Source organism: Malaclemys terrapin, chromosome 8, assembly GCF_027887155.1.
Source record: "Malaclemys terrapin pileata isolate rMalTer1 chromosome 8, rMalTer1.hap1, whole genome shotgun sequence".
NCBI lineage: Eukaryota > Metazoa > Chordata > Testudines > Emydidae > Malaclemys > Malaclemys terrapin.
Window position 1 is genome coordinate 95,225,990 of NC_071512.1, and position 24,496 is coordinate 95,250,485.

The 24,496-nt window shown below is 43.8% G+C and overlaps 1 protein-coding gene across 3 annotated transcripts in view; it reads right to left on the reverse strand.

The window, feature by feature from the left end:
* Positions 1–24,496, reverse strand: part of FGGY (FGGY carbohydrate kinase domain containing) — a 336,672-nt gene that overhangs the window by 116,015 nt on the left and 196,161 nt on the right. The gene's annotated exons all lie outside the window — the stretch shown is intronic.

A 24,496-nucleotide genomic window follows, 5' to 3' on the forward strand; every position in this document is an offset into this window, starting at 1 on the left:
ATGTTACATGAGTGCTGTGATTGGTTTCAAGAGATGCATACTTGGCTATTACATTTCTTTTAGATCTTATTTTACGAATTATGTATTACTTGGGTTTTAGCTTAGATTTACTTCTGTTGAAAGATTACTTTTATTCAGATGCTATGATTTAAAGAAATGTTAAAAATACAAGTGCTTCTTTGCTATTGTTTTATACAACTTATTCATGGCATCTGGTGCTATATTTCCTTGCAAATAACAAAAATGTTATAAATATCCTCTCTCCCCGACCCCTTCCTCCTAAAAACTTCCTATAGGCCTAACAAGGGGAATTAAACAAAGTTCATTACAACACACACGCCACAATAATATAAACAATGTTTGGGGGGTGGGGGTGTATATATCTATCTCTATCTCTATCTATCTATCTATCACCTAGAGGCCCTAGGTCATGGACCAGGACCCATTGTTCTGTGATTGTTCAGTGCCTAGCACAAACAGACAGTCCCTAGCCCAAAAAGCCTAAAATCTAAGTATAAAACAAGAAACAGCTATATAGTAGCAACAATATATTTTAGATTCATTCATCCTGAAGTATCCCAATGTTGCAAACCTCAATATATACAAATAGCACCAATAAAACGCACTTGAGTCTGGGTTGGAGGACAGCAACCAATTGCTTACACATTATACCTTGCACAAAGGTGTATGAATGGCTGGTGGGAGGATTTTTAGCTTAGGACACCAAGTCAAACATTTACTCTTATGAAAACTGCCATGGGATTTTTATTGTTCATTCAGAATATAGAGAATCTCTTACTTCACAGTTTTGTCCACAAAAGACCCCCCCACCTCCATAGTAAGCTATATGGGATTTAGTCTATCTGACCTGATCCTACCACGCTTAGTTTCTAAAATAAGTGTAGCCATTTCAAACCTCGGAGTTGGACGTAACCATAATCTCTGGCTATTTAATAGGCCCCTGCATTGTACTAGGCCCAAATGCAATGGAACTGAGAATTCTTCTCTCCTCAAAAACATTAATGGAAACAAATACTGAGGCTACTTTTTATTCAGTCCCAAATACAAATCAAATTCTAGTTTTCTAGATGTTGCTATAAGATAAATGATTAAGACAAATAAGAACTGGAAAAGTTCTTTTCTTCTTCTGTGGCAAAACTACATGCTGCTCAGTCCTGGTATGGTTTCTTATGCAGAGAGCTAAAGTACATTTGAGAAGGATCATGTTACATTTTATTCCATTTCTTTAGCATTCCCATATGTTTCTATAATTTTATGACTCTTGATGCTTATTTACAAGACTGATCTGTTAAAAAAAAAAAAAAAAAAAGATACATCATCCTAATTATAGTGACATTTCCCATATGTGTGGTTTCCATTCTATTTTTGTACAACAGTTTGCAACAAACAAATGACATGATGCGTATTAGTCATTTGGAGAAACTGAAATGGGAATGATTAGTTACATGCTAATAAACATGGAGAGACAAAGATCACTTTGGGGTTAAAGTTCTCAGGCTTCTCACAAAGTACCTGGAGCACAAGCTAGTTCAAACAGGGTTCTGCCCGTATCTGAGTTTTGAATCTGCCCTGTTCTATGGTTAAAGAATGGCTCGATCAATTATCGTTCTCTCTGACTTGAAAACAAACATACCCCAAAATAAAAAATATGTGACATGTAACTACAGCTATGACACTGTTGGTATAAGAAACTCCAGTTTCCAGGGGTTTAAAAGACAGACCTTAAAGTTCAACTAGGATCCTTGACAGAAATTGTATAAATAAATAAATTCTCAGCATAGGAGCATGGTAAAAAAAGCCAAACATTTTTCTCAAATTAACCTGATCCTTCCAATTATAAACAAATAAGTAAAAGCCTTTCACCGTTTTAGGAAGATTTTACATAAAAAGTAAATAAATAATAATATTGCAGGGCTTTCCAAAATATGGTAATTACCAAATCACAGCAAAGTAAAATCATAAATGACTATTTAACTAGTTCTCTGTGCTCTGAATTATGATGACACCTCTTTATTTAGGTGCTAGCTTGACAAATGCTTTGAGATCTATATGCAGCTGCTAATGTACTGGGGCCACTGCCTATCATGCTGACCAATATTGTCTCATTGTTGACTTGTATTCCTTCATCTGTGTCTGTCTGTATCCATCTATTATCTATTAGTATTGTACTTAGATTGTAAGCTCTTTTGGGCAGGGACTGTCATTTTGTTCTATGTTTGTACAGCGCCTAGCACAACGTGGTCCTCGTCCATAACGGGCTCGTAGGCAGAACAATAATACAAATGCATAAATAACATGGATGAGAGGGCTATATAGGAGCTAAGGAGTAAGGCTTCGAACTCTCTAGGAGCCCAATGGAACTCCCACTGAGTCTCTGTATTTAATGGGAATTTGTAAGGTGCTAGCTTTTCCCCAGCTCGTGAAGTACCCACTGCCACACCCAGTGTCTCTTTTCAGGCAGTTTTTTCAGGGGCTTTGGCAGCCACTCCCAGGGGACTTCCAGCTGCTCCAGTTCCCTGAGCATCCCACTTCCTAAAGCCATGTCTACAGTACCACTTATGTCGGCAAAATGTATGTCGCTCAGGGGTGTGAACCCCCCACCCCTCCCCGAGTGACATAAGTTTCACCGGCATAAGTGGCAGTGTGCACAGCGCTAGGTCGGCGGGAGAGCTTCTCCTGCCGACATAGCTACCGCCACTCATGGAGATGGCTTTATGATGTCCATGGGAGAGCTCTCTCCTGTCGGCACAGAGTAGCTACAGCAGCGTAGCTGCATCGGTACAGCTGTGCCACTGTAAGCTTGCTACTTAGACATGGCCTTGCTGACTGCCCAGGTGCTCCCCACCCTCTTAATTGGCCCAACTTGGCAAACCAGATCTAGCATGGGGGAGCTAGACCTGCTTCATCTGAAGAGGCTAGCCTACCATGTGACAGAGCTGAATCCGCCTCCACTGACTTTGAAGATGCTTTGTAAAAATATAATTACACAGGGCCCAATTCTGCCACCCTGCGTACACTGAGTAGCACCTTGCCATGCAAGCTGTTCCACTGAAATAAAGGTGAGTAAGGGGAGGAGACTCTGGGCCATAGTGTATTTATACACAGTACTCTTAGTATTCAGGTTAATTGCAAGGAGGTTATGGGGGGTTAGCTCCTTATAGATACAAAATTTATATTTGTTTGTAACCTAACATATGTATAGTGTTCACATACAGTAGTGATGTCTGTAATAAATGCACATAACTAATATTTAATCAGTAGGTACGTACATACTGTAATATGCCTCACTGGGTATTCCCTCAGTACACCACTATAGGGTGACAGTGAATATGTATTAGCCACGAGAAACTGATATGCTCCAGAGTCATATCAGGCCCTAAATTTCACCCTACATGCATACAATTAATCAATTAAGTGTGCTTACTGAAGGGACATAATTAACAATGCTAATTCTTATTTACTTATACCTGCATTTTGATGGCTTTATATTAAATGCACAATACAAGACCCTTTGTTCCCAAGAAACCAGATAACATGCTTAATTACTGTGCTATTTTGCTTTTCTTGTGAATAGTCGTCTCAAATTTAGGTAATGCATCAAAGCAGTTTTGCTCAACCTGCAATGTGCTGGCCTCAAAGGGCCACAGCTGTAGTACACATCTTGAGGTGCTTGCTCACAGGGGAAAGCTCAAAGCTGTGAAACTAGATGCCAAAAGTCTACATGCAGCTGAGAATTCATCGCCAAGTAAACGTTAACAACTTAACTGAAGCATAAAGCTTTAAACAGTTTGGACCAGGGTGACCTCCGAATCTCTTTTGCTGGATGATACCACGGCAGCTGTGGTCAACTGAGATGCCTGACCTAACAGTTTAAAAGGCTAGAGTCAACCCTGCAAATCTGCAGATATCCGCTTTACATCCACAGACCATGTTTGCGGATCGGATGCGGATACAAATTTTGTATCTGCGCAGGGCTCTATCAATAGGCTCTCTGGGATAAGTCTATAACTTGAAACTGACTTCACCCCTGGATCCAACAGCCTAAATGTGGTGACCTTCTGTTCCTGTGCAGCACTTATCTGTTCTATCTGGTACTCTCGGATGGAAGAAAAAATGTTGGCTAGGAAGATGTGGTGGGACATTCAGGAGAGTTTTTATAGTTCTGCACAGGAGTCCAATTTGTATGTTTTATGGGGAGGGAGGGATAGACTCATAGAATCATAGAATATTAGGGTTGGAAGAGACCTCAGGAGGTCATCTAGTCCAACCCCCTACTCAAAGCAGGACCAACACCAACTAAATATTCCCAGTCAAGGCTTTGTCAAGCCAGGCCTTAAAAGCCTCTAAGGATGGAGATTCTACCAACTCCCTAGGTAACCCATTCCAGTGCTTCACCACCCTCCTAGTGAAATAGTGTTTCCTAATATCCAACCTAGACCTCTCCCACTGCAACTTGAGACCATTGCTTCTTGGATGTTTAAATATTTAGTACATGGATCCCAATCTTTGGACGGGCACATTGTAAATAGACCAAAACAGATATATAAATACTAGCTTGATTTGGAACCACTCATAGAAACCCTTATCCAATGGATCCTCAGAGAGAGACAGCACAATTCTCAAAGAATAAATCAAAAAATCAAAATGGTGATAGTTAAAAGGGGTCGAATAAGCTGCATCTCAAAAGCACCTGCCAGTTGACTTTTCATAAAGCCTGTGACCAGCGGCTGACATGTGATGAAGGACTGAGATAAAAAGAATTGGTACTGTTCATTGTGGTATATTCCTGTCACTTTTCTGACTGAATGGTTAGAAGTATTTTTTGGCTTTAAACATCAAGACTTGTGATATAAAGTAAACACCCTCCCCCCCTTCTTTCCCAACCATCATCCAGAACCAATAAAGTTCAAGAAAGTTCAGTTAAGATTCTGTAATGTAGTCAGCAGTCCCTTTATAACTGCTTAATCCAGGCTTCTGGAATCTTGGAGTGGTTTCCCTAGGCCGCACGGACTGTGTTTAGTTAGTCTGGGATAGACCTGGTCGTGAAACTTGATTATCCTCAGGAATTTTCTAAACAAAATGAAGTGAAAATTTTCTACTATCAATTCTGAACAAAAATTGTGTGTTTAAAGTTTTGCCATCAGGAGAAACCAGAAAACTATCAAAAATCAACTTTTTCCCATGGAAAATTTCTATTTCAATAAAACCACATTTTTCAACAGGAAAATGTTACTCCTGAAAAATTTCTGCAAGCACTAGTCTGGGATCTACAAAGAACTCCAGGGTCTTCCCTGTGCCCAACAGCGTCAGGAAAGAATCCCCGTTATAGTCATTACAAAGCAGACTGATCTGTGAGGGGCCATACCACACATCCCTTTCCATTATTTTCTAACTTTCTGCTGAGCCCTGGCACATCCATGTTTCCATGAGGACTGAAGACGGATGTGCCAAAATACTGCAAGAAATATTGCTATTATACAATTTCCAGCATGACCAGAAGCTGGAAGATCCGGAAATCTCACTGGCAGCCTGTCCCCATCAGAGACCCATGAGTTTCAGATAGCGTACAAGACTCCAGACTTTTGGGGTGGTTACCCACATGAAACCTGAACTTCCAAACATTTTAAGATCCAGCTATCACTAGTGTTTAGCTCCCATTGGCTTATACTCTTGAATAAAATCAGACTGGGTCTCTTTGCAGATGCTTAGGGCCAGATTGTGCCTCGCCTCTCTGTAAGCATGTATGGAAGTTGAAAAGCACAAGAAGCTGCCCTGTCCAGTATCTTCCCCCATGCAAGGTCCTGCCACATTTGCAATCTCTGTGGTCTGTTGAGACCAGTGACTGCTCCCCACTAACACCCACACTCCAAAGGGAGTGGAAGGAAGCATGGACATGACTCCCTAGTACTCCACACCAGTCATTTGAACTGGCCTTCCATGCATGCGAACATATGCTGCACTCAGTGAAAGGGTGTAGCAATAGGCACATTCCTGGTGCATGCAGCGGTTCTTTGGGAGGCACTTTGCTTCCTGGTGCTGCTTGTGGGGTAATGCAGAGCCATCCTACCCTATTCACAAGGGTGGTATCTAAAAGGTCAAGTCTGGCCCACTATGGACAATGATCTAGGGTATGAGCAGGTCATCCATGTGTGGCATTCCTGAGCTAGAGGACTTGCAGGATCAGGCTTCTACTGCACCTCACATTCATCCCCAGCTCTAGATGAAATGTTAACATTTTGGATTTGAGAGAAAACTAGCATGCATGGAAAAATAGCTGTCAGCATTAAATCCTGGCCCCCATGAAGTCAATGGAAGTTTTGCCACTGATTTTAATTGGACAAGGATCTCATTCAATGGTCCTAACAGGTCAGAGATAAACTTAAAATTTATGCAAAAAGCGTATTCTGTAGGCACCAATTTCAGAGTAAGTATGTCACAACTGACAAGGCTGATGTATGTTCAATATGCTCCCAAGGTCACAGTGGACATTTTAATAAAAAAATACTGATAATTCTTTGTCGACTCTAACAATTTATAGAAGGATGGCCCTTTGTATTCCCCAAAGCCTGGGTTCTATGCTGACAGACAGAGCCAGACCCTAAGCTGATATAAATAGGCGTACCTCCACTGAAGTAATTGTAGCTACATTCATTTACACCTGCTGAGGATTTCATCCACAGTTCAATTGCTAGACTAGTTAGGGCAAGCTGCAGTTAGGTACCAGATAGGTAGCATGCAGTTGCACAGAGTAGCTTTCTGTGGTTTGTAGGACAGAGTTTTTTAAAGCCACAAATAATCAAGAACAAAGAAAGCTGTGTGAGTTTCTGAAAGCAAAGAGAAAACCTGTGACAGTGGAGCGTGACTGATAACATCAAAAAATGTTTTCCCATTAATTTTGCAAACTTGAAAATTAAATAGATTCATTCAAATTAAAACCCAGGACTTAGGCTCTGCTCAGCTGAACTTCTCCATGGTCCGACACCTGTAAAAGTTATTAGTATCCCCCCAAATTATGCGACCCATAGTCTTAGTGCTTTCTACTGAAACATTACTGCTCTGATGCAGTCATAAAACTGATTGTGGTTTTTACAAAAATGCCCCAGACAGAACACTGAGATACAGCACATGAATCCCCTCCAGCAATACTTTGTATTCAAAAGTACTGGGTGTTGGTGTTGTGGAAGCCTGAAGAGCAGCACAGGTTATCACAGGGCAATAAGAGAACACACAATTATATGTTCCTCTTTATGGGTATGGCTGTACATGTTAATTCATGACCTTTCTGAAATGGAACCAAATTATTAGTTCTACGCACACTGACGTTGTTTATACTTGACACAGCAATGTCTTTGCCTACACTACATATTATCCTCTTTGTGGGGAGTGGGTAAAGCGGGTAAGTTCACCATGAGGTGACATTTCTCAGTCAGAAGGAGAGAAAATCTGGCACCTAGTCGTTTAGCCTTGAAACAGTATCATACTGCTATAAAATTTATGAAATGCTGCCCATGCGGGATGTTTGGTGAAGAGAATCAAAGAAAGAGTGGTGGGTTAAGTTCACAGCAGTGTAAGAAGAGCTGCACCTGTTGTCACTCTGTTGCTACTCTAGGTTTCCCAGGCAGATTAGTTTTAAACCACAGGGCCACACAAGTCTGGGTCCAATACACTTCACATGAGGCTATCTGCATTTTACTCATTTCACCTATTCAACAGCTCTTTAATTGCATTTATACAAACTGAAACATGGCAGGCTCTTTAAATACCATCAGCTCCATCCACTAAACTGTATAAATGCAAAATTTCTAATACTTAAAACATGTTATCAGGGGTTTTGCTTTTTAAAATTACCTCTGACCAAAAAAAAAAAAAAATCCAAAAGAAACCCCTGCTTGTCTGAACTCGTTTTCTTAGCCTAAATGTGACTTTAACTTGAAATGTTTTTTTTCCCCCTTTTGATATACACTAAATATATCAAACAAAAAGGACAGGTGGGGAAGACTGTTTGGGACAAACAGCAGACACATTCCAATTGTACACTGGGGCCCCATTCAAATCTTTGTAGCTCTAAGGATTTAAACATAGCCAATGAAAGTCAACACAGAAATTATTGTAATCAGTATTGGCACAGCCAATAGTTTTATGAATTCTCCTCCGTATCATAGTTTTTATTTGCGTAACCTTTATATTTGCAGAATAAAAAAATCACCCTAAGGTTTAGATTTGTTAAAAGTTAACTGCATAATAGCACAGCAACATCAAAGTTTGCTCCCCAATTATAAGAATCCTTAGAAACTCTGGATGGCAAAAATGTAAGTATACTGTGGATTTCCTTCCATTTGCGTATGGTGATTAACAGCTCTATTCCTGTTTACATGGAGGTCAATGTGAGTTTTGGGATAGACATCAGCTGCAGTAGGATTGGGACACAAGTCTCAAACTATTTCAAATGAACAGCTCTGGATTAAAGATGTGAGAATCCGGCAAAAGCTGCCAGTCCAGCTAGCTCACTAACATGCACAGTTTGTGAGCTACTGTTCAGATAAATAACATTTAATGAGGATTAATTCAATTTAATTAGACAATACAAGGCAACAATCTCTTCCCCTTTCAGACCAATAGGTCTTTTTCTTTCTCCGTGTTCTGTTTTTCTCTGTGATATGTTGGCAAATCAAAAACATGATGAAGTGCTGCATTTGACAGAGATTTCACAACCCTTCAAGCAAATATATTTTAAATGTTGGTTTGAGTTTCTACCATGCTCCTTTTTTCTCTATCACTCTCTAATCTTGCTGACTCAGTAGACTTGCCTGGCCCCGAGAGATCACTTCACACTCAACAAAAACTAAACCTTGATGGGAATTGTGAACTTTTGTTTCACCAGCTGTGTTCGCCCCACATCTGGAAAAGTCTGAAATTCCCCATTGAATTGGTGGCATGGCTTTTATTTAAAAATGTAAAACAGTTTTTCCCTTTCATCCCCATTAGAGTGCATTCAAGTTCATGAAGGGTTAAGCCTATTGGAGGCATAGCAACTACAGCACAATTCTTGAGGGGTTTACTTCACCACAACTCTGGTTTTGACTAACAGACAGAGGCATTCCATTAGTGTTTCCAAATCTCAGTTATCAAACGAGTCAACGCCTTTGATAACTGTGGTTCATTAAGGGCTGAGTCCAATTTCCACTGAAGTGAATGAGGAGTTTTTCTGTTGACTTCACTGGACACTGAATCAGGCCTTCTGGCTGTTCAGGAAAGTACACATTTCAACTCTCTGTACCACACAGCCCAGACATTTAATTGGAATCAGAAAATGAAACTTGTTTTAATGACCTAGAAATAAAACCTTTTATTTCCAAGATTCAAACAGTAAGTTATTTCTGTGAAGAGGAAAAAAAAAATTACCTCTAAATGGGTGCACTATTTACTTTTGATATCGCAGCTCTTGGGGAGTTTGCTTCTCTTTTATTTATTTATTTTTTAAACTGACAGAATTTTCTAAGCAAATGTGCTGTTTACTTAAAAGGAAAAGATTTTATTGTCTGAATAAGTTCCCATCTGCAATTTTCTACACCCACACATATAATTAATCTTCTCTGATTGCAGCCACTCCCTGGCAAAGATCCATGTTATATTTAACACTGGACACCACTTCAAAAATGGAAAGAGAACAACAGGATTGTTTTCAAAGACTACATAACAAGATAAGGTATAGAAAACAACACAATCCTTTCATCTTTGGTACCTTTCTAGTAGCCATCACCCCAAAGTTGGAAGTGACCTTTGATTACCATCACACCTACCATACAACTCTATTAAAAAACATAATTTAGAGGCAACACACAATTTCCAGAAATCCATTTACTAAATATCTGAATAGCATATGTATTGTATCTTGTGCTTCAGAGTATAAGACGATCTCTAACTATTAGAGATCAGGATGATACTTCAGCAGGGTGGGGAATTTTATCTCACATTTGCATACTGTGTGGGTTCTCATACCTCCCTCTGAAGCATCTGGTGCTGGCCACTTTCAGGGACAGGATGCTAGACTAGATGGACCATGGGTATGGCAATTCCTATGTTCCTACCATAGAAATTAGACACAAGATTTTATGTTAAAGCAAGGAGGGCTCTGAGCCCGCTATTGGATTTGCATGGCTGTACCCTGACTTCAATAAGACTTCATGCATGAGAACTTCAATGAGACTCCAAAAGGGCTGTAAGGGTCCCACCACATGGATCCAATTGCAGGCTTGGGATGGGAGGAGGGGTGTCTCAATATCTGTAATCTTCTATATACCTCACAGTACACATCTAACATACAGCATTGTACCTGGGGGAGAAGGAATGCATCTTTGATAGATGATATTAGGGAAGAGTGGCTGTTGCTGCTTAAAAGCTGTCAATTTTTTTATTTATTTTTTTTAGTTGAACAGGGCAAATGCCAAACTACTCATACAACAAGAAAATAAGCCACACTTTCATTGAGCCAAGAAGCTGTTTCCTTTGTTATAGTGAGATCTAATAAAAAAAGTGTTTCTCTGTAGGGATAAGCCTTCAAAAAACCCAAAACAAAAAAACCCAGACAATTCTTCAGAGTTTTCCTAGAAAAAATTATGTCAACAGTCCTGAAGGGAAACACCCATCTCAAGTGCCAGATAACAAGTCAAATTAACCCCTTGTGGATCTTCATTGATTTCAGTGCCATTGTACCCATGATGAATTTCACTCAGACCAGAAATTACAAAATAAAATTATTATTATTATTATTATTATCTTTATACACCTCCATAGCATGTCATGAAACAAGGGGAAGCAGACATTAGTCTGACTGCTTGTTACTTACTATTGGAATTGCAGTACTGTATTATAGACAACCCGACAAGATTGCAGCCCCATTGTTCTAGGCACTGTCCAAACACATAATAAAAGTAGTCCCTGCCATGAAGAATTTACAGTCTAGACAGAAAAAGCAGACAAAGCATGGAAGACAGGAAACACTATTGTCATTGAAAAGATGGGGAACTGAGACACAGAGAACTTAAGTAACTTGCCCAAAATCAAAGAGGAGGTCCTCGGCAGGGTCCCGAACCGAACCTGGAGCTCCCGAGTCCCAATCCAGTGCCTTAACCACAAGATCATTTTATGCGTTTATCAATCCAATGATAGCACCATGATGCTGGACATGTTAAAAATGTCTATATAGGCAGATCAGGTTTAAACTTTGAAAGTTTTAAAAAAGTTAGTGAAACCTTTGAAAGGTCAAATATAATACTAAGCATTTATACATAAAATTATAGCACTTTTCCACTGTATATTTTAAAAATGCCTTACTAGGGTGGTTAAATACTATCATCCCCATTTTACAAAAGGGGAACTGGAAGCATAGAGAGGTTAAGGATCTTGCCTAAGATTACCCAGTAAACCAATGAAACAGCTGGGAACAAAGTCCAGGTATCATGATTTCCACTCCAGTATCCTGTACACTGGACACGGTCTCTCAAACTGCCACTTCAGCAGCACTTCAGCTCAATTAATTCAGAAAAATGCACTTTCAAGCTCAATATTTCATCTGTACCAGACTGGACTAAAAAGCCCAATATGCATTTTAATGAAAGGGCTCATTTAAAAAAATATATTCCTCTTGTCACTATCTTTAGCCAGCTAAAACTAAACAATTAAAGCTGAAAATGTAGCCTCAGACAACTATAAAACTTCCATAAAGCTTAATTACTGGGCCAAATTCTCCCTGCTGTAACTACATTCATTTAAATTGAAGTCCCCCAAGGATGCATTTGGCTCTTCATTTGGTGTCATTGCTTAACTTGATTTTCTCATTTATAACTCACTGAAGATAGTCTATTGTATAAAGATGTACACCAGAGCAACAGCAGCAATGTTTCCTCCTCATATCAAATGCTAGGAGGGGTCGCTATGAGAAGCCGGGCAAATCTTTGGTTAGCAGACCACAGACCTGAGCAAAATTACCTGGGTTTACATTTCATTACACACTTAGTCCAAGTTTATTAAAAGAGTCACCGAGGAATGAAAGCCTGTTCAGAGAAACTAAGGCAAGTTTTGAGCAAAATCCTCCTCTCCTCGTGAATTGATGGTGGTCAATCAACTACTATCATATGACAGCATGCAGTTTATCCAATACATCGATACCAGCATGTCGCTTCAGACATCGACCCATGTACGGCATAGAATGACCTGTGAATGTTTGACTACTGGTCCACGCACGGTCAGATGTATCCTTCCAACCGTTAGGTATGCTGTAATGAAGCTTTCACTGCTTCAGGAAGATCTAACACAGCCTACTGGGAGGTGGGGGAAGGTGCGAGGGGACCACAATGGCTTGAGCACACCCAGTAGAGTGGCCGCCAGTAGCTTCCTAAAACCTTCCACCCTCCGCATAGAAGGGGACCGGAGTAAGTACCATCACCTTTGCACAGGGAACATTCCTTAACAGAGCCTTGGAGTCATTTTTAGACTCTCCTCACATTCTTAGCAGGGGTGACTTTCTAATGGACCACTGCTGATGTACTTTTGGTGGTGGTTGTGTCTCCCTACCAGTGGCAGTGCTTGCTCTGACAGACACACTGCATGCCGAGGAGCAAGATTCCCCTCCACATGAGCCATGCTACTTCTCACCATGTGGTTCTCGCTTAAAAAGAAAAACAGAAACAATAAAACCTTTATCTGATTGGGCTTGACATGGTTCTTCCATGGCCAACGTATCACTGAAGAACAATTCTGTGCTGCCTCATCTGCCAACGTAACAGCAATACAGAACTGCAGGTATTTTCTTACTCCCCAGAGCCATGACCTGAAGGCTATTATGTGGTGGCCAACATTTTAGATGTTGGTCCTTTTAGAGCACTCTTCAACAACAACAACAAAAAAGCGATTGGTTCTTTTGCATTGTTGAATTTGGTAAACAAATATATAACCTTATTTTTAAAGAGAGTTTTGCTTAATATACATTAAAATCAAAAAAGGGAGCAGCCCTGAGTGCTTCGTAAATAAGAAAACTGACATTCTGCAGGATGTTGCAACACGCACAAGCTTGGCCGAGACATTGAAATAAACAGGGATAGACGGTAGGTTCCCTTGTCTGATTGCCTTGAGGGAATTCATACTAAGAGCTCATAAATTAAATGTTGACTGTAGCATTAGGTAAAGACATCGCAAGCCCAACTCCATTACCACCATTCTAGAAGAAAGAAAAATTACTTATCTATTCATTAGAGTTCTCTGAATACATTCTCCACATAAATACACTTTTTATGCTACCAAGACTGAGGGAATCTAAGGGTACGTCTTCACTACCCTCCGTATCGGCGGGGAGCAATCGATTTATCCAGGATTGATATATCGCGTCTCGTTAAGACGCGATATATCGATCCCCGAACGCGCTCACCGTCGACTCCAGAACTCCACCAGAGCGAGCGGCAGTAGTGCAGTCGACGGGGGAGCCACGGCCGTCAATCCCACGCCGTGTGGACCCCAGGTAATTCGATCTAAGATACTTCGACTTCAGCTACGCAACTCGCGTAGCTGAAGTTACGTATCTTAGATCGATTCCCCCACCCCAGTGTAGACCAGCCCTAAGGTCACAAAATTCAAAGGAGAACAATGCATATGTTCCAGAACAGTGAATTTATTCAGCCCCTGACTCAGCAAGGTACTTGAGTACATACCTAACTTTAAGCACATGGAGAAATCCCATTCAAGTCAATGGGACTACTCACATGCTTAGCCTTAGGCATATGCTCAATTGCCTTGCCTAGCTATCATGTAGTGGTAGCCAAACAAACCCTGAATAAATCCCGAATAGAAGCAGAGAAATTGCCATCAGCAGTGCATACATTTTAGTGAAAACAAGAAGGTTTCAATAGCTCTATTAATTTTGTTGCAGATTGGCCAAATCCTGCATTCCTTATGCACGCTAAAACACCTGAAAAGAAGGCTCAATCCTTACTCAGGCAAACATATGTCTCTTGTGAAGTCAGTGGAAGTTTTATTTGAGTTAGGATGACAGGGTTTGGCTGATGAGAGATATCAAACATGTATATCAAAGGTTCCTGGAACATGAAGTGAGGGAGGTATTTTGTCTCTTCCTTTTGGAAACAACTAATTCAGTTGATGAATGTTCTTAAAAATCATAAGTACTCTTAAAACCCTCAAGATGCACTTGATAAGGACATCAAATGTTATACTCATCATTAGCAATTTTAAACAGCACTTTGGAATTTGAATGTAAGACGGGAGGGAAAAAAACAGTTTAAAAGTTCCAAGAAACAAAAATCTGTGCATAACTTTTTTTTTTAATTTTCAAGAAGTTTCATTGAATTGCTTCAGCCTCTCCTCCCTTTTGTTATCTCAAAGAACGCCTAGTCTAAGAATCTGAAAATGCAAGCCTTTGTCAGATTTCAGCCCTGGGAATCTGTTGCCTGTTTTAAAATTCTGAGGCTGTATAAGCCAGTTTCTGGGGCCTTGGCTACCCTTGCGAGTTACAGTGCTGTAAATCCGCCCCCAGCGCTGTAACTCACTCCCTGTCCACACTGGCAAGGCAGTTGCAGCGCTGTATCTCCGTGGTTGCAGCGCTGCATGTACTCCACGTCCCCGAAAGGAATAGTGTGTATTGCGCTGCCGCTGCAGCGCCAGTATGGCCGCCCAATGCGCTGTGACTGGCCTCCAGAAGTATTCGGCAGTATCCCACAATGCCTGTTCTAGCCACTCTGGTCATCAGTTCAAACTCTACTGCCCTGGCCTCAGGTAACCAACCATGTGACTCGCCCTTTACATTCCCCGGGAATTTTAAAAATCCCTTTCCTGTTTGCTCAGCCAGGCGTGGTGTGGAGTGCTATCAGCGAATCTTTCCAGGTGACCATGCCTCCACGCGCCAAGCGAGCCCCAGCATGGAGCAATGGCGAGTTGCTGGACCTCATCAGTGTTTGGGGGGAGGAAGCTGTACAATCCCAGCTGCGCTCCAGCCGTAGGAATTACGATACCTTTGGGAAGGTATCAAAGGACATGATGGAAAGGGGCCATGACCGGGACACCCTGCAGTGCAGGATTAAAGTGAAGGAGCTGCAGAGTGCCTACCGCATAGCCCGCGATGCAAACGGCCGCTCGGGTGCTCTCCCCGTGACCTGCCGATTCTACAAAGAGCTGGATGCGATACTTGGGGTTAACTCCACCTCCACTCCGAGCACCACCATGGACACTTCGGAGCCGGTGTGGGGGGAGGAAAATGGGAGTGAGGGTGGTGGGCCGGATGGAGACACCCCAGAATCCCTGGAGCCATGCAGCCAGGAGCTCTTCTCGAGCCAGTAGGAAGGTAGCCAGTTGCAGCGGCCGGTACTTGGTGGAGGACAAACAGAAGAGCAGGTTCCCGGTAAGCAGTTTTTTTGGGGGGGGAAGGAATTTTTTCGGTGCGGGCTCTTTGGGAGAGGAGGGTTAGGCATGCATGCCTAGATGCAGAATAGTGCATTGATGTGGTTTATCACATCACGGTAATCGGCCTCGGTAATCTCCTCAAATGTCTCACCATGGTCACCGGGAGAGCCACCGTGGTCCTTGTCCCAGCCAGGCTAACGTGTCCATGCCACTGTGCCGCGAGGGGTGGGGGGACCATTGCTGCTCACAGACAAGCTGCATATGGGCCAGGGTGGAAGCCGCATTGCAGTAGAAGACCCTCCCTTGCTTCCCAGGTCACCCTCAGCAGCGAGATATCGTCCAGGACGAACTCCTGTGGAAAATGTTGGGTCAGTGTTCAGTGTAGGTGCCCCCTGAAGCTGTTGGTTCTCCCCAAGGCACAGAAACCCAGAGGACAGTGCAGTCCTGAAACAATCAGTCCCCCTTACTCACCATTTTGAGGCTCCCGTGGGATATGTGTGCTCTGTTTCGGACGGGAAAATTATGCTATTGTGTAGACCATGTGTGTTTTCTACTCCTAAGTGCGGAGGAAACCATTACTCTGTCTGGTATAAACAATGCTGCCTCTGTTAAATGTTGCATTTTGCCTATTCAGCTGCATCAACCTTGAGACCTCAGCCGTCCCTCTTATCGCCTGCTCAGACACTGCAAAGACTCAGGAAGAGACCGCGAAAAAGCAAAGAAGACATGCTGCAAGAAGTGATGCAGCAATCTATTAAAGAGAATGAGAAAGCACAGAACTGGAGGGAGAGAGAAAGCAGGATCCGCCAGGAAAACGCAGCGCACCGGCGGCAAAGCACGGAGCACCAGCAGCAAGGCACGGATCGGCTCAAGCATCCTGGAGCGCCAAGCAGACGCTATCCAGGAGCTCGTAGCCATGCAGAAGGAGCAGTACCACAAACGCAAATGCCACCCCCCCCACAGTCCTTGTCCCAAAACTCTTTCCGTTGTGCCCCAATGTCACCTCCAACCCACTTTCCCCAACTTCCGTGTTCTTCACGCCACCAGCTGCCTCCAACACCAGTATCTTCACCACCCAGCTTTGAAAACCACAACCCTTACCCTCTGCACTCAACCCCCATCACCATGCAGTATAGCTATCCTGAAGTGCAGCACTCACTGCAAAGCACACCAGACAGGACATACGCGAATCTGTGATTGTACCGTTCCCCACTCCACCCCCTTGTTTCTTTTCAATAAATGGATTTTTTGGCTTTGAAAACATTCCTTATTATTGCATAAAGTAAAAGACTCCTTTGCCCAGGAAATAAACAGGCACTGCAAGTCTGCTTAGCAAACACTGATTCCTAAAGATTGGAACTACTGCACTTCACTCCTGTGCAGGGCACCAGATATCACTGCTGGTTTTCAGCCTCAAATTGCTCCCTCAAGGCATCCCTAATCCTTGCAGCCCCGCACTGGGCCCCTGTAATAACCCTGCTCTCTGGCTGTGCAAATTCAGCCTCCAGGTGTTGAACCTCAGAGGTCCATGCCTGAATGAAGCTTTCACCCTTCCCTTCACAAATATTAAGGAGGGTACAGCACGCGGATATAACTGTGGGGATGCTGTTTTCGGCCAAATCCAGCTTCCCATACAGAGATCGCCAGCGGGCCTTTAAACGGCCAAAGGCACGCTCCACAGTCATTCGGCACCGGCTCAATCTGTAGTTGAACCGTTCCTTGCTGCTGTCAAGGCTCCCTGTGTAGGGTTTCATGAGCCACGGCATTAACGGGTAAGCGGGATCTCCAAGGATCACAATGGGCATTTCAACTTCCCCTACTGTGATCTTCCGCTCTGGGAAAAAAGTCCCGGCTTGCATCTTCCTGAACAGCCAAGTGTTCCGAAAGATGCGTGCATCAGGCACCTTTCCGGGCCAGCCTGTGTTAATGTCAATGAAACGCCCATGGTGATCCACAAGCGCCTGGAGAACCATAGAGAAATACCCCTTCCGATTAACGTACTCGGATCCTAGGTGGGGTGGTGTCAGAATAGGAATGTGTGTCCCATCTATCGCCCCTCCACAGTTAGGGAACCCCATTTGTGCAAAGCCATCCACTATGTCCTGCACGTTACCCAGAGTCACGGTTCTTCTGAGTAGGATGTGATCAATGGCCCTGCAAACTTGCATGAACACGATTCCAATGGTCGACTTTCCCACTCCAAACTGGTTTGCGACCGACCGGTAGCTGTCTGGAGTTGCCAGCTTCCAGATTGCAATAGCCACCCGCTTCTCCACTGGCAGGACAGCTCTCAATCTCGTGTCCTTGCGCCGCAGGGTGGGGGCGAGCTCCTCACACAGTCCCATGAAAGTGGCTTTTCTCATCCGAAAGTTCTGCAGCCACTGCTCATCATCCCAGACTTCCATGACGACGTGATCCTACCACTCAGTGCTTGTTTCCTGAGCCCAAAAGCAGCGTTTACGGTGCTGAGCATGTCCGTGAATGCCACAAGCAATTTCGTGTCGTACGCGTTATGCGGCTCGATAGCATCATTGGACTCCTCACTCTCACTGTCACTTTGGATCTTAAGGAATAGTTTGACAGCCAAACGTGACGTGCTGGCGAGATAAGTCAGCATACGCCTCAGCAGTTCGGGCTCCATTTCCCGCAGACAGATCGCGCTGCACAGAAACCGTTGAAAGATGGCGCCAAAGGTAGACGGAAACAAAGGGATTTCTGGGATGCGAAGCGATGCATCACGGGGCATTGGGACAGGACCCAGAATCCCCTGCACCCACGCCCCCTTCCCACAACCCACAGCGCCAGAATGGGAAGAGGTGCTCTGTGGGATAGCTGTCCATAATGCACCGCTCCCAATGGCGCAGCAAATGCTGCAAATGTGGCCACGACAGTGCGCTGGGCAGCTGTTAGTGTGGACAGACTGCAGCACTTTCCCTACTCAGCTGTACGAAGACAGGTTTAACTCAGAGTGCTGTACAGCTGCAAGTGTAGCCAAGGCCTTCAACTACAGACTTGAAACAACTGCTTACATCACAAAAAAATTCTTCCAAGGCCCAGTTGCATTGATGTGCTGAAGGCTTGGGTGAAAATCTCCTTTTGTACACTAAGCACAGCTCACTATCTCCATTACTTCCCATTAGCAATAATTCTGAGGGCCACTGAGAAGTACTAATTTGGGGTAAAATTTGCCTCTGTTCAGAGGGCCAGCACAAGCCTATGTACCCTTTAAGTCCCTCTTAAGCCCTCTTTTGAGGAATTAAAAAGGGCTTGATGCACCTGGTTCTGGGCTGAATTTTACACTTTGTGAAATATGAGTACATGAAACAAACAATAAATTAAAAAAAATATCAAGGCCCCAGCCTCATAGAAATCACATAATGTATTGTGTTCAACAAGTGTAGGTTAGTTTAATGTATAAATAATCCATAACAGATGTCAATGCTGTATAGTGTATTTTGTAATACTAGTGTAGCCTAGTTTATAGCCCTTTGGTATTACATTTACGCTAAGAAGAGAGGAGAGACCACGCCTTTTGGGTGAATTATAAAGTGTGTGGATTAGTAAGGTCTTACTATACTATTTATAAAAGTCATTATGTAAATCAATAATACACCCCTACTTGGTTTGCTGGATTCCTTTCTCACCACTCAATCAAAAAATAAATGGACCAAAACACTGCAGCAAAAGAAGGGGTACAGAAATGGGTGACAAAAGCCATGAGAGGCACAGAGAGACTTCCATATGATTCCATCATAGGAGAGATAATAAGAGCTATCCAAAACAACGAAAGATATCAAGAAGACAAATCAGGTGCTCAAGTTTACCTCCTTTCATAATACAGGAGCAGGGGTACATTCATTGGGGCTCAAAGGCAATACATTTAGACTTGAGAAAAGGAAATAATAAATTTGTGGACCTCTCTGCCACAAGGTATCATTGAGGTGATGACCGTAGCAGAAACCAAAGAAGGATTAGAACATGTGAACATCCCCACTGTAATAAGGCTAGGCTATGTCTACACTAGCACTTTTGTTGGTATAACTTATGTCGCTCAGAGGTGTGAAAACCCCCCACCGCTCTGAGCGACATAAGTTACACCGACGAAGCGCTGGGGTGGACAGCGCTATGTCAGCAGCAGATGCTCTCCCACCGACATAGCTATTGCCGCTTGTTGGCGGTGGTTTCATTATGTTGACGGGAGAGTGCTCTCCCTTCGCCACAGAACAGCTACACGAGCGCTCTCACAGCCACAGAGCTGCATCGGCACAGCTGTGCCTCTGTAAGCTCGCTAGTGTAGACATGGCCTAAAGAGGCTATCGAATACAAACAGCTATAAACCAACCCTCAGCTGACTGGGGTTAGAAAGAAACATCCGTTACTGGAAGGTTAATTCACCATTGTACATAATAGGATTTTTACGCCTTCCTCTGGAGCAACCAGCACGGCTGCTGTTAGGTGAAAGATATTGGATTGGTGGGCCACTGGCTGCCCTGCTATAATAATTCCATGCATCTACCCATGGGTTCTCTGAAGAGTGGGCATGTGGAAGACACATTGTGGAATTAATTGTGTGTTTGGAGCTTGGTTAATGAGCAACATAATTATCAGGGTTTTTAATTTAATGTTGAAAACAACTTAGTGGCCTAGGGGAGTGAGCATACACTGTGATCTCTGGCCTAAGCCTCTCAGGTGAGTTAAGTTATGCCTAAACTTGTCTCAGGCTAAATGCTGCCAGAGGCATGGTTGAACCAGAAGGGTGGAGTTCACCACTATTCTAACCTCTGGTGAACTCTTTATGCAGCTCTAATAACATCACTTAAGGCTTTTTCTTTCCCCTTCTTGAAACCTTAATTAAAATCAAGTAGTGAAAGAGCAAAGGGATGTGGCACTAACATTGATTTTAAATACCCTTTTCTCCTATTTAGCAAGGGAAAGAAAAGCCTTTAAACAAAAAATGTACAACATGAGAATTTCCACATATGCATTTCCAGTGAAGTTTGCCTGTAACTGTGCAAGGTACTATGTAAGGGCTCATCTTACAAACACATACGCACATGAGTAACTTCAACTGAGTAGTAGTCCCTTGACGTCCATAGAATCATTTATGTAAGGAATAGTGGCTGTAAGCAATTGCAGGCTTGGGCCGAGTCATGCTCACCTAGGTCTTGCTCACCCTAATAATCAAAGTCAAAGCGGATACGTCAATGTTTTACATACTTAAGCCATTTTCTTGAGTCTAACGTGGAAAGGGAGACTAGCATAGAAAGAAAGTTAGCACATTGATATTCTAATATTGCTCTGGAGACTAACAGCCCATGCCCACTGCTGCAAGATGGAGACAGAAATCCTACGATCCTACTTTTATTGAATGAGTTTTCATGACCTGACTTACCATGGGTGGTGGGAGGGCGAGGAGGAGGGGCAGGCAGAAGGTTCATAACACTACAGTGATCAGAAGTATGCAACTCTGGGTTACAGCTAAAAATAAAAAAATAAATAAATGAAAAGCCAATGCCGGTCTACAGCTAAAGCCAAAAATCTGATATTGGTGTGAAACCTATTAAGTACTCACTCTACGGACTCAATAATTTAAGAGAAATTTCCTGGGAGGAACAGGAGGTTGTATAATCTAGAAGGAAACACTAGTAATCCCCTATGTCCTTAGATACCCTGTTAGGTCACAAAGGTAGCTGGTCGGAATAGCCATTGTGAGCAAAACCATCAGAGAGTGTAACTTTCTTTTTTTTGTGAATTGCTCATGAACTGATTACATTTCCATAACTAAAATTAGGGTGATGATATTTCTTTATGCTGAATATAGGGTACCTGGTAAAATTACTCGTATTCAAGCGAGTTCAATGGCAATCAATCAGAACTATGCAGTACAAACATTCAAATTAACATCAAGTTGACTGAGCCCGCTAAAAAGAAATACTGTGTAGTTGGATTATTTTTATTTACCTTCTTATCTTTAAGGCTTTAGGGTTCACACGGGCAGGGGTGACACACACAACCCTCCCCATCCCTCCACACACACATGGGCAGGGGTGACACACCCACCCCCCCACACGGGCAAGGGTGAGACACACAGACTCCTGTACACCTCTCTCACACGGGGAGGAGGAGGTTTGAGCAACCAACTTGACCCTCCTTGCCTGGTACTCTCCACCCTCCATGCCTAGCTGGCCTCCGGGACAGACCTGCTTTTCCTGGTACCTGGTGCTGTGTCTTCCCGAGGCAACAAGCATGTGTGGGGGCAATGCAGGGTCACATGCCCCCACTCCTCAGATTTCTGCAAGGGTTCACAACAGAATGTGACCAGCAGCAGCCTTGCGTGAGGGAAGGGATGGAAGCTGGGGGAAGGGGGGGCGGGGAGGCCTGGCCTTGGCTTTACAGAGCTCATCTCTTCTCTGCCTCCTGCCCCACACCCCTCAAGTGGCTGGAAACAGCATCTCCCTTCCTGCCTGCACAGTGTCAAAAGGCAGCTAACACCTCCAGGCTGCTGCTGGCCACAGACATAATACAGCCACTTCCGGATACTGTGCAGGCAGGAAGGGGTTAAGCCCTAAGGATGCATTGTGCACCAGGGCCAAGGGAACCTGACTGCAGGGGCTTCAGCAAACCCGTCCAGAGATACAAACTTAGATACAAAATAAAGGCTGCAAACCAGCAAAGCACTTATGTGCATGCTTTAATTTTAACAGTCAGGTGGCTCAGCAGGGGAGGGTATCTAGGGGACGGAGCAGCCCCGCGCTCACTGGGGGCAGGAGCAGGAACAGGCTGGAAATAGCTTCCTGCCCCCACTCCAGAGTTTAGCTGAGGGGTGGAGAGGCTTCCCTGTGCCAGCGCTGTGCGGGGCTTCAGCACATGCAGGGCTCGGCTCCTCCTGGACAGCGCCCTGAGCTGGAGGGTCTTGGACTTTCCCGGGGCCCCGGCCCAGCCAGAGGCAGTGGGGGAAGGAAGGAGCCTGCCAGCCAGGCTGTTGGTAAGCTGAGTGCTCTGATCAGGGGCTTGTTCTCCACACAGCACTGGGAGTGGGATGTGCCTCTCCGGGGGGATATGGAGGAGCAGCGGGGCTGGGGAGGGTGAAGGGGCAAAGCAGGGAGAGGACAGCGAGAGGGGAGCACATAAAAGGCCGATGGATGGGCAGCAGAGGCGACACATAATTGGCCTCCGCCTGGCGCCTGCCCACACTCACCACCTACTGCAGCTCGGCGCCAGCGCCGGCAGCAAACAGGATGGGGGACGGTGCCCTGCTGGCCGAGAGCCGGCACACAGCGGGGTCTGCACTGACGGACCAGCAGGGGGTGCGGCCGGCCCCATGCGCTGTAGCTTTGCCCTGCCACCAGCCTTGCACACCCACCCCCATCGTTTGGCCATGGAGCCCCCCACACACTCACCATTGGTGGGCAGGTAGCTGGTGAGCAGGGATCCGGCCAACAGCAGGACCTGCCAGTACTGATGTGGAGGAGACAGAAAATACAGGACAATTTTCCTGTTTTTAAGAAAAAGTCAGGACACCTGCAGGAGGGCTTAAATACAGGACTGTCCCTTTAAAAATGGGACGCCTGGTCACCCTATATTTGGTTGAACAATTTGCAGCCTATAGGTTGTTTGCACACTTTTCCACTTTAACTACTCACTATGTATTATTTGTATTGTGGAAGTGGCTACTTAAGTCACCTGGTACCATTTCTGCTCTGACTGGATGACAAACTTTAAAAAAAAAAGATGAATGATGTACATAGCAAAGCAGAGTGAATACTTTTCTTTGAATACAGGTATACATAAAAGGAGCAACAGATCCCCACACATTCCAACAACCAAAAGGCTGTTTACACCAATGAACTTACATACAAAATAAAGGCTGCAAACCAGCACTGCACTTACGCGCATGCTTTAACTTTAAGCATGTGCTTAAATGCTTTGTTGGATAAGGTTCGAAAGAGAGGCACGAACATACTCAAACTGAACAGCAAGTCTAAACTGGATTGACTGCTTTGTTTTTACATCAATCCTAGACGCTAGTGAACACACATTTCTCTCAGTTTGGTGCCCATAAGATCGTTACCCACATCACAAACATACCAAGTAATTTGGTATAACTGTGTTCTTTGCTCAGGAAAGTCCCAGGAATGAAAGAGTCAAGGTGCTGCAGGCCAGGTTTGAGGTAGATGGGGCAGAGTAACAAACTGATGTTGTTACCCCGCACATTGGACTGGATCCCCCCACACCCCCATGAGAAAACCCACAGATGGGGACTAAACCCTTCACAGATCCCTTTGCTGAGTTCCTCCCGCATCAGCCTGCCTAGTTCTTGCTTCCTCCTCCTCTTGGAACACTGCACCATTGACCATAGCTTGCACGGTCTCAGGAAGGGGCCAGGGAACGATGCCACAGAGTTGCCTGACCCTCCCACTTTTCCATACGGGAGACCCAAGTATGGTTGTGATCCTCGGAGTGTGGATTTTAGGCATGCAATCTGGTCCCGTGAATGGCTCTAACTTGGTCCACCACTACCTTATTTCATGAGCACCTAATTTACCCTAAAAACTAAAAAGGAAGAACTTCATCAAGGAATGGGGTCACGTTATCTGATATCAAAATGTTGAACTTGTAAAAAGACTGGGGAAAGGGCACCAAAATGGAAATAAGAAGACTGGCGGAGGTGGGTGGAGTTAAAAATAATAAAAGCCCCCAAGAGCACATCATATATTCATAGTTCTTGAATCATTAAAGCTCTGCATGACAGCTGTCATCAGCCCTGGAATGGCAAACGAGCTCATTTTTAAGCAGGAGTCAAAGTGGTTAAGCCCTAGGACAAATAACTTGAAAATCTAGGCATAAGTCTGATCTCAGAAAGTTTAAAGGAATGCAGACTGCCCAAAAACACAGCAGCTGTTTGTTTTTTCTGCTACCTTTCCAAGGTTCATGTCTGGAGTGAGGATAAACAGTTCTGAAAAAAAATGTTATGTGGAGTTCAGACTTTAAGAAAATAAAACATCAGACTAGCATTTCTTACAGAGATATTTAAAAAAACCTAAATTATTCAACTGTGTAAAATTTTTAG